Raw genomic sequence first — 14,101 nt, forward strand, 5'->3', positions numbered from 1 at the left:
AATTAGGGTATAATAATTTTGTAATTCATATCTGAAATAGAAAGGGAGAGAAAGAAAGAAGACATATCTGAGATAGAAATGGACATCCTATATATGTATGTGTAAATTACAAATAAATAGGGTACAAAAAGAGAATTAAAATATTATATTTATTTAATTAAGAATGAGTAATACAACAAAATATATGTAATAGCTCGAAATATATAGACTATATCTATAACAGAATATAAAAGTAAAAATTTAAAAATCTATATATGCAATATGTGAACACAATAGATTTTGTGATCAAGCAGCCTGTGATTCATGTCATGCTGAGATCAGTCTGACGTTATAAGCAGTTATTGTTACTTAAAACTAAAACAAGTAAAATTTTCCGAGTATACATATAACACTATAGTTTTTCTATGACTAATAATAAAAATCTATTAATCAAAAGTTTAGGACTAATTAACTAAAAATAAAAATCTACAAGTGAATGTAAACACAGTCAAGTATAATATTCATGTAGAAAGAGAAAGAAAAAGAGAGAGAAGGAAAGAAAGAGAAAGAAAGAAAGGGAGAAAGAGAAAGAAAAGAAAAAACAGTCATGTATAATATTCATATTAGCACCATGCAATATAACTTAGATTAAGTAAAAAATCTCAGACATTTTTAAATCAAATGAAATATGAGAGCCAGAGAGAGAGAGCGAGAGCCAGAGAGAGAGCGCCACAGAGTCAGAGAGAGAGAGAGCCAGAGTGAGAGAGAGAGAGCCAGAGTGAGAGAGAGAGAGCCAGAGAGAGAGAGAGCGAGAGAGCCAGAGAGAGAGAGAGCCAGAGAGACAGAGAGACAGAGCCAGAGAGAGAGAGACAGAGCCAGAGAGAGAGAGAGAGAGCCAGAGAGAGAGAGAGCCAGAGAGAGAGAGCCAGAGAGAGAGAGCCAGAGAGAGAGAGAGAGAGCCAGAGAGAGAGAGAGAGAGCCAGAGAGAGAGAGCCAGAGAGAGAGAGAGAGAGAGAGAGAGCCAGAGAGAGAGAGAGAGAGAGAGAGAGAGAGAGAGAGAGAGAGAGAGAGCCAGAGAGAGAGAGCCAGAGAGAGAGAGCCAGAGAGAGAGAGCCAGAGAGAGAGAGAGAGAGAGCCAGAGAGAGAGAGAGAGAGAGAGAGAGAGAGAGAGAGAGCCAGAGAGAGAGAGAGAGAGAGAGAGCCAGAGAGAGAGAGAGAGAGAGAGAGAGAGCCAGAGAGAGAGAGAGAGAGAGAGAGAGCCAGAGAGAGAGAGAGAGAGCCAGAGAGAGAGAGAGAGCCAGAGAGAGAGAGAGAGAGCCAGAGAGAGAGAGAGAGAGAGAGAGAGAGAGCCAGAGAGAGAGAGAGAGAGAGAGAGAGAGCCAGAGAGAGAGAGAGAGAGAGAGAGAGCCAGAGAGAGAGAGAGAGAGAGAGAGAGAGCCAGAGAGAGAGAGAGAGAGCCAGAGAGAGAGAGAGAGAGCCAGAGAGAGAGAGAGAGAGCCAGAGAGAGAGAGAGAGCCAGAGAGAGAGAGAGAGAGAGAGCCAGAGAGAGAGAGAGAGAGCAAGAGAGCCAGAGAGAGAGAGAGAGACAGACAGAGACAGAAAGACACACACACAACAAAAGAGGAGACAGAACAAAATTAAGGCAAGGAGAGAGAAGACAGAACAGAAACAACAGAGAGAGGAGAGAAATGAGAAATCATTGAAGAGAAGGGGAAGAGAAACACAAGATAAGAAAAAGATACAAGAAAAATATACAAGATAAAAATGACATAAATGAATACCACAAATATAAAAAGTAAAGGAAGAGAGAAGCTAGAAGAGACAGGAAACGAGAGGTGTTAGAAGAGAGGAGGAAAGGAGAGATTAAAGGACAAGAAAAACAGGAGAGAAACGTAAAAGAAATAAAAAAAGGGACATTTGTGAGGAGAGAAAATAAAGAGACCAGAGAAGACCATATATCAAGAGTGTGAGGATAAAGACTTATATATTTTCTTAGTAGACATCCTCTGGCTCTTGTTGCCCCTCTTGTATACGAATTGTACTTGCAAGTTTTCCCTGAAAAGATATTAACAAAATTAATATTTAATTATTTATTTATATAAATTACACACACACAAACTTATATATATATATATATATATATATATATATATATATATATATATATATATATATATATAATATATATAGACCAGAGACCAATTATATATATATATATATATATAATTTCGTAAACCTCACCCTGTAAACATTCATGTTTCTACATGTTAAACAAGCTACGAGGATGAGGGAAGGGGATGTTCCCTCCATGCTGGATATTATATTTACCAGGAAAGAGAAAGATATATTTATCATTCAGTACCTCCCTCCTTTGGTACCTCCCTCCTTTTACCCAAGTGACATGGTCACTTGGGTAAAAGTGACCATGTCTTTTTGGGAATAAAGTATGCAATGCATTATAATCTGGAAGAAAATGAGCTTGAAGCAGTTGAAAAACCTGACTTGTGGAGAGGTCATTATGGGGAACTCAGATATTTCCTTAAGGAATTTGACAAACACTTGCTGTTAGGACATGAAGTAAATGAGATGTATGTCAAGTTTTGTGAAATATATGATAATGGCACAACAAAATTTATACTAAAGCAGAGATGCAGAACTAGGAAAAGGGGAAAAATTGCCCAAACATACAAGCAATACACAGATGCGAGAAACAACAATAGCAGTAAGGAGAGGGGCAGAAAGACTATGACTTTCGGTCATATTCAACAACACAAATATACATACACACACACACATTATTGGAAAAAATTGGAATTGGAATATTGTAAAAAATAATTAAAACTAAATGGGTAGAACACCTGGAGAGAAATGATATAATTTCAGACAGACAGTATGGTTTTCGATTTGGAAGATCCTGTGTATCGAATTTACTCAGTTTCTATGATCGAGCAACAGATATATTACAGGAAAGAGATGGTTGGGTTGACTGCATCTATCTGGACCTAAAAAAGGCATTCGACAGTTCCACATAGAGAGGTTGTTCTGGAAACTGGAAAATATTGGAGGGGTGACAGGTAAGCTTCTAATATGGATGAAAAATTTTCTGACATAGAAAAATGAGGGCAGTAATCAGAGGCAATGTATCGGACTGGAGAAATGTCACAAGTGGAGTACCACAGGGTTCAGTTCTTGCACCAGTGATGTTTATTGTCTACATAAATGATCTACCAGTTGGTATACAGAATTACATGAACATGTTTGCTGATGATGCTAAGATAATAGGAAGGATAAGAAATTTAGATGATTGTCATGCCCTTCAAGAAAACCTGGATAAAATAAGTATATGGAGCACCACTTGGCAAATGGAATTTAATGTTAATAAATGCCATGTTATGGAATGTGGAACAGGAGAACATAGACCCCACACAACCTATACATTATGTGAGAAATCTTTAAAGAATTCTGATAAAGAAAGAGATCTAGGGGTGGTTCTAGATAGAAAACTATCACCTGAGGACCACATAAAGAATATTGTGCGAGGAGCCTATGCTACGCTTTCTAACTTTAGAATTGCGTTTAAATACATGGATGGTGATATACTAAAGAAATTGTTCATGACTTTTGTTACGCCAAAGCTAGAATATGCAGCTGTTGTGTGGTGCCCAACAACAGAAGTTGGCCCATATCTTAAGAAGCACATCAACAAACTGGAAAAGGTGCAAAGACATGCTACTAAGTGGCTCCCAGAACTGAAGGGCAAGAGCTACGAGGAGACGTTAGAGGCATTAAATATGCCAAAACTAAAAGACAGAAGAGGTGATATGATCACTACATACAAAATAGTAACAGGAATTGATAAAATCGACAGGGAAGATTTCCTGAGACCTGGAACTTCAAGAACAGGAGGTCATAGATTGAAACTAGCTTAACACAGATGCTAAAGAAATATAAGAAAATTCACTTTCGCAAATAGAGTGGTAGACGGTTGGAACAAGTTAGGTGAGAAGGTGGTGGAGGACAAGACTGTCAGTAGTTTCAAAGCGTTATATGACAAAGAGTGCTGGGAAGACGGTCTCATCCTTTAACTACACTTAGGTAATTACACACACACACACACATACATATTATATATATATATATATATATATATATATATGTCGTACCTAGTCGCCAGAACGCACTTTTCAGCCTACTATGCAAGGCCCGATTTGCCTAATAAGCCAAGTTTTCATGAATTAATATATTTTCTCTATTTTTTTTCTTATGAAATGATAAAGCTATCCATTTCATTATGTATGAGGTCAATTCTTTTTTTATTGGAGTTAAAATTAATAGAGATATATGACCGAACCTAACCTATCTTTATAGGATAGGTTAGGTAGCTGAAAATGTTAGGTTAGGTAGTCGAAAAAACATTAATTCAAGAAAACTTGGCTTATTAGGCAAATCGGGCCTTGCATAGTAGGCTGAGATGTGCGTTCTGGCTACTAGGTACGACACATTATATATATATATATATATATATATATATATATATATATATATATATATATATATATATATATATATATATATATATACATACATATATATATATATATATATATATATATATACATATATATATATATATATATATATATATATATATATATATATATATATATATATATATATATATATATATATATATATATATATATATATATATATATATATATATATATATATATATATATATATATATATATATATATATATATATATATATATATATATATATATATATATATATATATATATATATATATATATATATATATATATATCGGACAATTAGTAAAAAAAAAAAAAAAAAAATTAAATTATTTTACCTTGTACCTAGATCCACCAGGCCTGTTTGGTGCCTGTTTCAGTACTTCAGACATCTGGAAGGTCACATCCTCCTCCTCAACTTGTGGATGTGCGTTGATAGATGATTCTGTAAAATTAAGTTATTTATATAATAATAAATTCAGTATAACAATAATATTCTGTAAAATTAAAAGTAATTTATACATCAATCAGATAAAACTCTCCAGAGATGGTGATACACAACATATAAAGGACAAGTTTCAGAACAAAATATGCATTTAGGAATAAGGTTTTGTACATGTAGGTAGCACATGAGAAAATAAGTGGAAGGTGATCAAGTTTATATTAACATGTTAATGACTTTGTTAAGGCTTTGCAAGAATGAAAAAATATTAATAATATAATATCACCTACCAATTAATTGTACATCATTTATAAGTCAATTATTTGCATTATTATTATTCAATACTAATGATATAAAAATGCATTTTGTAATCTACTATTTATGCAAGTATTAAGCACAGGATCATGAAATAAACTGCAAAATACTGTAATGGATAAACCAATTAATTTTACATTTTCCTATAGCTAAGTCAGTCAGTTCTATTAGCAGCAGAGAACAATTATGCCCAACCTCTATTAAATGAAACAATCTTAAGAGCAAGTGATAGAAATATAATCATTTATGCTTGGGATTATGGAATGGTTCCAAATATGAAAAATATCAAGTTTTTTGGTTAAAATTTTTTAACTTAAAATTTACATTTTTAAGTGAATTTTAAACTTTAAAAAAATTATTTAATTTTTTGGTTACTTACTTAAAATAACATTATATAGTTCTTGTTTTTGTAGAAATGCCAATTTCTTCTTTTGCCCTTCCAGACTGTATAGTGACCACAGGCCGTTTGTTCATATCTTCATTATTCTTCGAACTGTGGTTGCACATCAGACCCACGTACACTGGTTAAAAGCATCACCTAAAAGCAACAACAAAAATGTAGTACACTGACGAATTTTGAATATATATATATATATATATATATATATATATATATATATATATATATATATATATATATATATATATATATATTAGTTGATTTTATACCCGCATTAGGTCAGGTGATAATACAATGAAGGTGATAATAAAGCCATTCACAACTGCAGGCCTAATAAAAAAAGGAGGTGGCATAGCAATATCTTACAAAGATACCTTCATCTGCAATAGTCTCATTAGTAATAGAGACGACTATTGTGAATATACCTTTGCCAAGTTCTCCAGTAAATCCCTTAAATCCTCCTTGACTATAAGTGCCATCTATAGATTTCCCAATACCGACATAGCTTCATTCTCAGATAACGTAAGGAATCTTATCATAAATAACAATCTCAACAAAAATCAAACCAACTTAGTGGTTTGTAATGGTGAACAAAACATGCAGATACTTATATATAACCTGTGAATAGAGTGTAATAACACCAAAACTATTTGTTTATTGTTTTATGACCATAATAATTGAATCACTAATATGATTCACTAATATATAATCCTAATAATAATCACTAATATATAATCCATTGAGCATGCTGCATCTCTTTCAGTCTCTTTGCAATTTGAACAAGAGGGTTTTTAATTGATCGAACCATATTCTTAAAGTAAAGTAAATGAGATGTATTCCATATTTTGCAAAATATACGATGAAGGCACACAAACATTCATGCCAAAACTGAAGGGCAGGATTTATGAGGAGACATTAGAGGCATTAAATATTCCAAACTAGAAGACAGAAGGAAAAGAGGAGATATGATCACTACGTACAAAACAGTAACAGGAATTGATAAACTTGATAGGGAAGATTTCCCGAGACCTGGAATTTCAAGAACAAGAGGTTATAGATTTAAACGAACTAAACAAAGATGCCGAAGAAATGTAAGACAATTCACTTTTGCAAACAGAATGGTAAACGGTTGGAACATGTTAGGTGAGAAGGTGGTGGAGGCCAAATCCGTCAAAAGTTTCAAAGCATTATATGACAAAGAGTGCTGGGAAAATGGGACACCACGAGTGTAGCTCTCCATCCATCTGATTGATAACCCAAATGAATTTTTCATGGATATGATACCAACATCAAATCATAAATCAGATGTGATCCTATCCCCACTGGATTTTGAAGAAGCCATAGACAGTATGCCTATGCACTCTGCACCAGGCCCTGACTCTTGGAACTCTATATTCATCAAGAACTGTAAAAAACGTTATCGCAGGCCCTTCACATTCTTTGGAGACAAAGCCAAGATACTGGCATTGTCCCTGACATACTAAAAACCGCAGAGATAGCACCGCCCCATAAAGGAGGAAATAAGGCAGAGGCAAAAAACTACAGACCGATAGCACTAACATCGCACATCATAAAAATCTTTGAGAGAATGCTAAGAAGTAAGATCACAAAATACATGGAATCACAGCATCTCCATAACCCCAGACAACATGGTTTCAGAACAGGGCGCTCTTGCCTATCACAGTTGCTGGACCACTCTGACATGGCACTAGATGCCATGGAAGACAAACAAAACGCTTTGACAAAAAAAAGCCTTTGACAAATGTGACCATTGTGTTATTGCACATAAAATGCGTTCAAAAGGAATTACCGGAAAAATAGGCAGATGGATATACAACTTCCTGACTAATAGAACCCAATGTGTAGTAGTCAACAAAATAAAATCTGGACCATCAACCGTAAAGAGCTCAGTCCCCAAGCGTACTGTGCTTGCTCCAATACTTTTTCTCATCCTCATATCGGACATAGACAAGGACACAACCTATAGTACTTGATCATCCTTTGCAGATGACACTAGAATCTTCACGAGAGTAGGCAACATAGAGGACACGGCAAACCTCCAATCAGATGTAAATCAGGTCTTTCTATGGGCTACAGAAAATAACATGGTGATTAACGAACATAAGTTTCAGCTCATGCGCTACGGAAAAAATAAAAAATATAAAAACGGAAACCACTTACAAAACTCAGTCAAATCATAACATTGAACGGAAAAGCAACGTAAAGGATTTGGGTGTACTGATGTCAGAAGGCTTTACATTTAAAGAACACAATAAAGTAGCCATCACAACTGCAAGAAAAATGACAGGATAGATAACAAGAACTTTTCACACTAGAGATGCTATACCGATGATGATAGTTTTCAAGACGCTAGTGCTCTCTAGAGTGGAATACTGCTGCATAATGAAAGCCCCTTTCAAAGCTGGAGAAATTACTGACCTATACTTATGCATTTATCTTCGGTTTAACACAACAGGCACCAGACACACGCTAGGCATCATACACACTAGGATAAAACAAACATTAGGCCAGAAGTCAGAAAAGAATTCAAAGAATTTTACTGGAAAGGCTTGCTGTTAGGAAAGGAAGTAATTGAGATGAATTAATGCACAGTATGTCAATTTTGTGAAATATATGATAAAGGAACAAAAACATTTATACCAAAACAAAGATGCAGAACTAGGAAACAGGATTTGTTCAACTGAAATTTCAAGACGGACAGAGACCAAAAGACACAAAAATGGAATCAATATACGAAGAGGCCAAACCCCCAAACATACCAGTAATACAAAGAGAAACAACTACACGGCAGTGAGGAGAGAGGCAGAAAGAAATTTTGAAAAAAAGGAACAAACAAATGTAAAGTAGAACAAATCATATTCTATAAATACAGCAACAACCAATTGCAGGTAAAGGATAATATTCAGAGCTTTTAAATGCATGGATGGCGAAATACTCAAGAAATTGTTCACGACTTTTGTTAGACCAAAGTTGGAATATGCAGCGGTTGTATGGTGCCCATATCTTAAGAAGCACATAAACAAACTGGAAAAGGTGCAAAGACATGCTACTAAGTGGCTCCCAGAACTGAAGGACAAGAACTATGAGGAGAGGTTAGAGGCATTAAATATACCAAATATACTACACAAATATATATACTACACATGCACAATAAACTACCCTACACAGGCTGAGTATGGTGTGTACAATAAATTATTAGCTAAAAGATAAGACTGAGTTTGTATAAATGGGGGTTAAGTCAGAGTGGGAAAATGTAAGTGGAGTGCCTAAAAACCCTGTCCTGGGACCTCTGTAATTCATAATATATACAAATAATTTAGACTCAGGTTTGATCAGCAATATTTGAAAATTTCCAGACGATACAAAAGGGATTTTTTTCTGGATTCAGGATTATTTTTTTATGGCTGAAAACAGGTTTTCAGCAATAAAAGAAATACAGTATTGCTGGAACAACCGTCGACATCTTCAAGAGAAAACCTGAACATCTTCAAGAAGTGAAGATGACCTTGAGAAGAAGTATAGGTTGGGAGAAGTATAGGTTAGGAATTGTCTCCAAAGAATTCTCAAAGAATTACTCGTTATTGCTATCCAAGATAATTAGACGAGCCAAAGCTAAATACTACGAAGATAAATTTACCCAAATAAAGAGTACCTTACCTAAAAATATGTATGTACCTTACGTAAATAAACATTTGATTTTGAAGTGCCGGACAAACAAGGCTGTGGTGGATATGTGGGCCTGAGGGGCCTGTCCAAGCAACAGCCTGTTGGACCAAGCTCTCACATGTCAAGCCTGGCCTTGGAAGGGCTTGGTGAGTAGAACAACTACCAGAACCCTATAATGCATGTATCAAGGTGTCCAGGCAGTGAGCACCACATAATGCAGTGCAGTCCTGTAAGAATAAGCACAGTAAGTATGGGCATGGAGGGGGTGCAGCAGTGGCTTGTGAAGGGCTGGAGAGTAAATGGACATGCCCAGGGGTAAAAAGCATTAGGGTAACAGAACATAGCCCATAAAAATAGTAATGACAATGAATGAATAATTATATGAATGCAATAATACTTCATATCTCAATAGGAATACGAAGCAGGATGCAAGACAAGGTACTGGTGGTGATAGTGGTTGGTACAAGTCCTCACATCCCCACAGACACCAGTAACAGCCCTCACCTCCCAACACAGTACCCTTGTAGCGAGTTAATCTTATACTCGCTTCATTATCTTATAGCATAACTAATTAACACTAATTACAGAAGCTACACAGGTGATACTTTGGTGTGAGTTGAGCGCACTGAGCGTCGGTATCGCTACACCCTTGTTCCTTAACAACCCTTTGGACCTTTATTACAGAAAAATAGAATCAATTAATTTAATAAAATATAAAATATAAGTGCTTACTTACGATAATACTATCGGTGGAACACAAAATCTTCTTCTTCTTGATAGTAGGTGCAGTTTGCATGAAGGGTTAGTCCTCGCCATGACTGAACTGACGACAAAATGGCCGATGTGTTGATATGGCGTCAGGTGACGCTGTGACGTCACAGGTGAGGGACGCTTTGCGCATTACTCCCTCGTACTTAAAAAGTACTACAGGTACTTTTTGGTTTTATTTTTGAATATGGCAGAAGTTGGACAGCTTTTCAAATCATTATAAGGGAGTGAGTTCCATAGACTAGGTCCCTTTATTTACATAGAGTGTTTACATAGATTAAGTTTGACTCTGGGGATATCAAAGAGATATTTATGTCTGGTGGGGACGTGGCCATGTGTTCTATTACATCTGTCCAGGAAGAGTTTCAGAACAGGGTTTGCAGTTAGAAAAAGGGCTTTATAAACGTAATTTACACAGGAGAATGTATGGAGTGAATTTGTTTAGCATGTTTAAGGATTTGAACAAGGGAGCTGTGTGTTGTCTGAAGGTAGAGTTATTTATTATCCTGATAGCAGATTTTTACTGGATGATGATGGGCTTGAGGTAGTTTGCAGAGGTTGAACCCCAAGCACAAACGCCATAAGAATGATAGGGATAGATAAGTGCATAATAGAGTGAGAGGAGAGCAGAGTAGGGTACATAATATCTGATCTTAAACAGTATACCAACTGTTTTAGAAACCTTTTTAGTTATGTGTTGTATATGGGTGCGGAAGTTGAGTCTCTTGTCTAAGTATAGGCTAAGAAACTTTCCATCATTTTTATTGCTAATGTTTACATTATCTATCTGAAGCTGAATTGCATTTGTTGATTTGTTTCCAAATAAGATATAGTAGGTCTTTTCTATGTTTTGTGTGAGGTTTGTTGGTTGACATCCACAAGTAGACTTTTTTTAATTAATTGTTTACAACATTATTTAACAGGAGTGGGTTGGGGTCAGAGTAGATGAGTAGTATCATCAGCCAACAATATAGGTTTAAGTATGTTAGAGACATTAGGGAGATCATTGATGTATATAAGAAACAGGAGGGTCCTAGGATGCTGCTCTGTGGCACCTTTACGGTAATTAAGTGGTAGAGTGGGAGAGGTTATATCATTGATGGCTTCATATTGGTGTCTGTTACTAAGATAGGATCGGATATAGTTTAGGGCAAGGCCACGGATTCCATAATGGTGGAATTTAAGTAAGAGGTAGTTATGGTTAACAGTATCAAAGGCCTTTCTCAGGCCGATGAAGAGTTCAATTGGAAACTCACTTTTGTCAAGGGCTGAGAAGATTAAGTCAAGCAGACTAACAATAGCATCATTGGTACTCTTTTGGGAGCGGAAGCCAAACTGACAGGGACTTAGTATATTGAATTTTACAAGATTGGAGTAGAGCTGTTTGTAAAAAAAAAAAAATAATTTTGATAATATAGGTAGATTCGATATGGGTCTGTAATTATTTATGTCTGCCGTGTTACCCCCTTTATGAACTGGCGTTACTCTTGCTTTTTTAAGGATATCAGGGAAGGTATGACACTCTAGGGATTTGTTGAACAGCAGTGCTATGGATGGTGCAAGGGCATGGGAGGCACGCCTGTGTACCATCGATGGTATTTCACTAATGTTCCCAGCTTTGGTTTTTAGCGAGTGAATGATGGACACAACATCTGTAGGGCTGACCGGAGAGAGGAGAAGAGAGTTTGGATAGCTGCGTGAAAGATATGTGGTAACATATGTCTGAGTCTCTGGGATTTTTCGGGCAAGGTGAGCACCAAACGATGAAAAGAAGCTATTAAATTCAGTTGCTGTTTCAAGATCTGTTGCAGGTGTATAACCATCCTTGGAGATTTTTATCTTATTATGTGAATGTTGTTTAGCTCCTAGGATGGTAGAGATGGCTCTCCATGTCCTTTTTATGTTGCCTTTTGCTTCTTTGAATCTATTCTCGTAATAGGAACGCTTTGCTCTTATTATACTGGTAAGCACTGATGAATACCTCTTAACTACTTCTTTTCCAACTAGGCCAATCCTAAGTTTTTTTTTCATATTCATGTTTCTTGTCGATTGCTTTAAGTATGCCATTAGTGAGCCAGGGATTATTTAACCTTTTTGCCAGTTACTTGCTTGGTGAGGAGAGGACAATAAGTATTGTAAAGGCTTTAAATTTTGGAAAGAGGCTAGTTAACGAATTATTATCCTGTGTATTGATAAATTTAGATTCCCAGTTTACATTGTGGAGGGCATTTGTGAGATTGCCTATTGCCGCTTCACATTGTAACCTAAAGGTAATTTTCTTGTTACCTGGTGGTGTTATGGCCATGTTCGCTACAAGGAAGGTAGGATAGTGGTCAGTTGTTCTGTCAGTGATTATACTTGATGTAAGAGGAGCTGTTATGTTGGTCCATCAGTGATCCAGGGTAGTCGCAGATGTTTGAGTGACTCGGGTGGGCCTGGTGATTGCGGGGATGAGCATACAGGAATTCATGCTGTTGAGGAAACAGTCTACTTGAGGGTTATTTTGTAGCCCTAGGTCAATATTGAAATCACCTCTGAGAACTATGTGATTTTTGTTGAGATTATTGTTTATGATAAGGTTCCTCAAGTTGTTATTGTATTTGTGTCTAGCTTCAGACACAAGCATGTTACAGTTATGTCTTAAAGAGTTGAGAGCAATTAAGGATGATAAAGAGTCACTTACAACTAATGTATCAAGTTTGGATACTTGTACACATTTCAGTGCAAGGAGCAAGGCAAATAGTTCAGTCTGAAGGGTAGAGGCCCAGTTGTTTATACGGACTCCCCACTCAAAATATAAGTCATATCCTATTGCCAGGACAACTGCACTTCCAGCTGCACCCGTTGGGCGCTGTAGGAAACCTTCAGTGTATATGATTTGAGAGAGAGAATGCTCTGTGGACAGAGCATCAATATGGCTTAAGACGTTGAGCTTTGCCTCAAGACAAAGCTGGGACTGATCTCTAATTTGCTCCTTTGATGGAAAGGGAGGGATTAAAATTGAAAAGGGTGTAATTTCCTACAGTGCAGGAAAGTGCTATTGTTGTCTCTCTTGGTACAAATTATAAATCTGATACTTTCTGAGTTCAGTTCCAATTTTATTTATCTATTTGAAACAATGTTTACATTCAATAAAGAAATTCTGGAGGGCTTCTGTGCAAGGGTTAGGATGAGCTAGCCTAAGCATTTTTATACCAATTTGACAGTTATTTTCAGTAACACGATAAACAACGCTCGGAATATTAAGTTCCTTTCTCATATTAAGTATCTTTGTGGTACGAAGGCACCCAAGGATTATCCTCAAGGCTTCGTTCTGCAATTTTTCAAGCCCTCCAAGCTTTCTTTCAGGATGCCTTAAAGTTAGTTTAGTTCATTTATTATGCACCCCATACCCATCTTGTGGGCGGTAGTGGAAAGGGTTGCAGAGGCACATAATGGGCTCAGGGACTGAACCCAACAATTCATTTAGCTAAGCAAGTTACAATCTTGATGAGCTAGTTACAAAATTCAGTATAAGTCGTCACATCAACAATAGGTTCGAGATCGATCACAAGTACAGTTTCTAAATTAAGCAACTGACATATGTGGAGAGCTAGTGTCACAATTGATATGTTTGTCCTGCACACCGCTCCCCATCCAGTGGGCAGCGGTGGATAGGTTACAATCACTTAGTTACTACTTACAGTTAGCAAACTGGGGATATTTGGCTAAAATTTCTGGTACCAGATCATTTTGAATGAAATATTGACACATCGTTGGTACATTGGTTATAGAATTGTCTCTGAATTCACTATCACATAGTGACGAAGGGGTGTGCAAATAATTTTGTTGACAGTTAACATTTGGTCAGGTCTACATCGGCAGATAATGAGAATTCCCAGAAATACTTGTAACCGAGTCTAAGCCGAGCAGTAGTAACATCTAGAAGTCTGCTGATTTTATTGGATGAACCATAGATGTGTGGCTCCTTTTGC

The 14,101-nt window shown here is 36.3% G+C and overlaps 1 long non-coding RNA gene across 1 annotated transcript; it reads right to left on the reverse strand.

Annotated features, from left to right (window-relative positions):
* Window positions 1-1,473: 1,473 nt before the first annotated feature.
* LOC138352341 (uncharacterized) lies at window positions 1,474-10,221 on the reverse strand. Its single transcript, XR_011222761.1, has 4 exons — window positions 10,096-10,221; window positions 5,652-5,810; window positions 4,854-4,960; window positions 1,474-2,034 (listed from the first exon to the last, which is right to left on the reverse strand). It is a non-coding gene; the product is annotated as an uncharacterized lncRNA (long non-coding RNA).
* Between the last annotated feature and the right edge of the window lie 3,880 nt (window positions 10,222-14,101).

This window comes from Procambarus clarkii, chromosome 53 (assembly GCF_040958095.1).
Source record: "Procambarus clarkii isolate CNS0578487 chromosome 53, FALCON_Pclarkii_2.0, whole genome shotgun sequence".
NCBI classification, from domain to species: domain Eukaryota; kingdom Metazoa; phylum Arthropoda; class Malacostraca; order Decapoda; family Cambaridae; genus Procambarus; species Procambarus clarkii.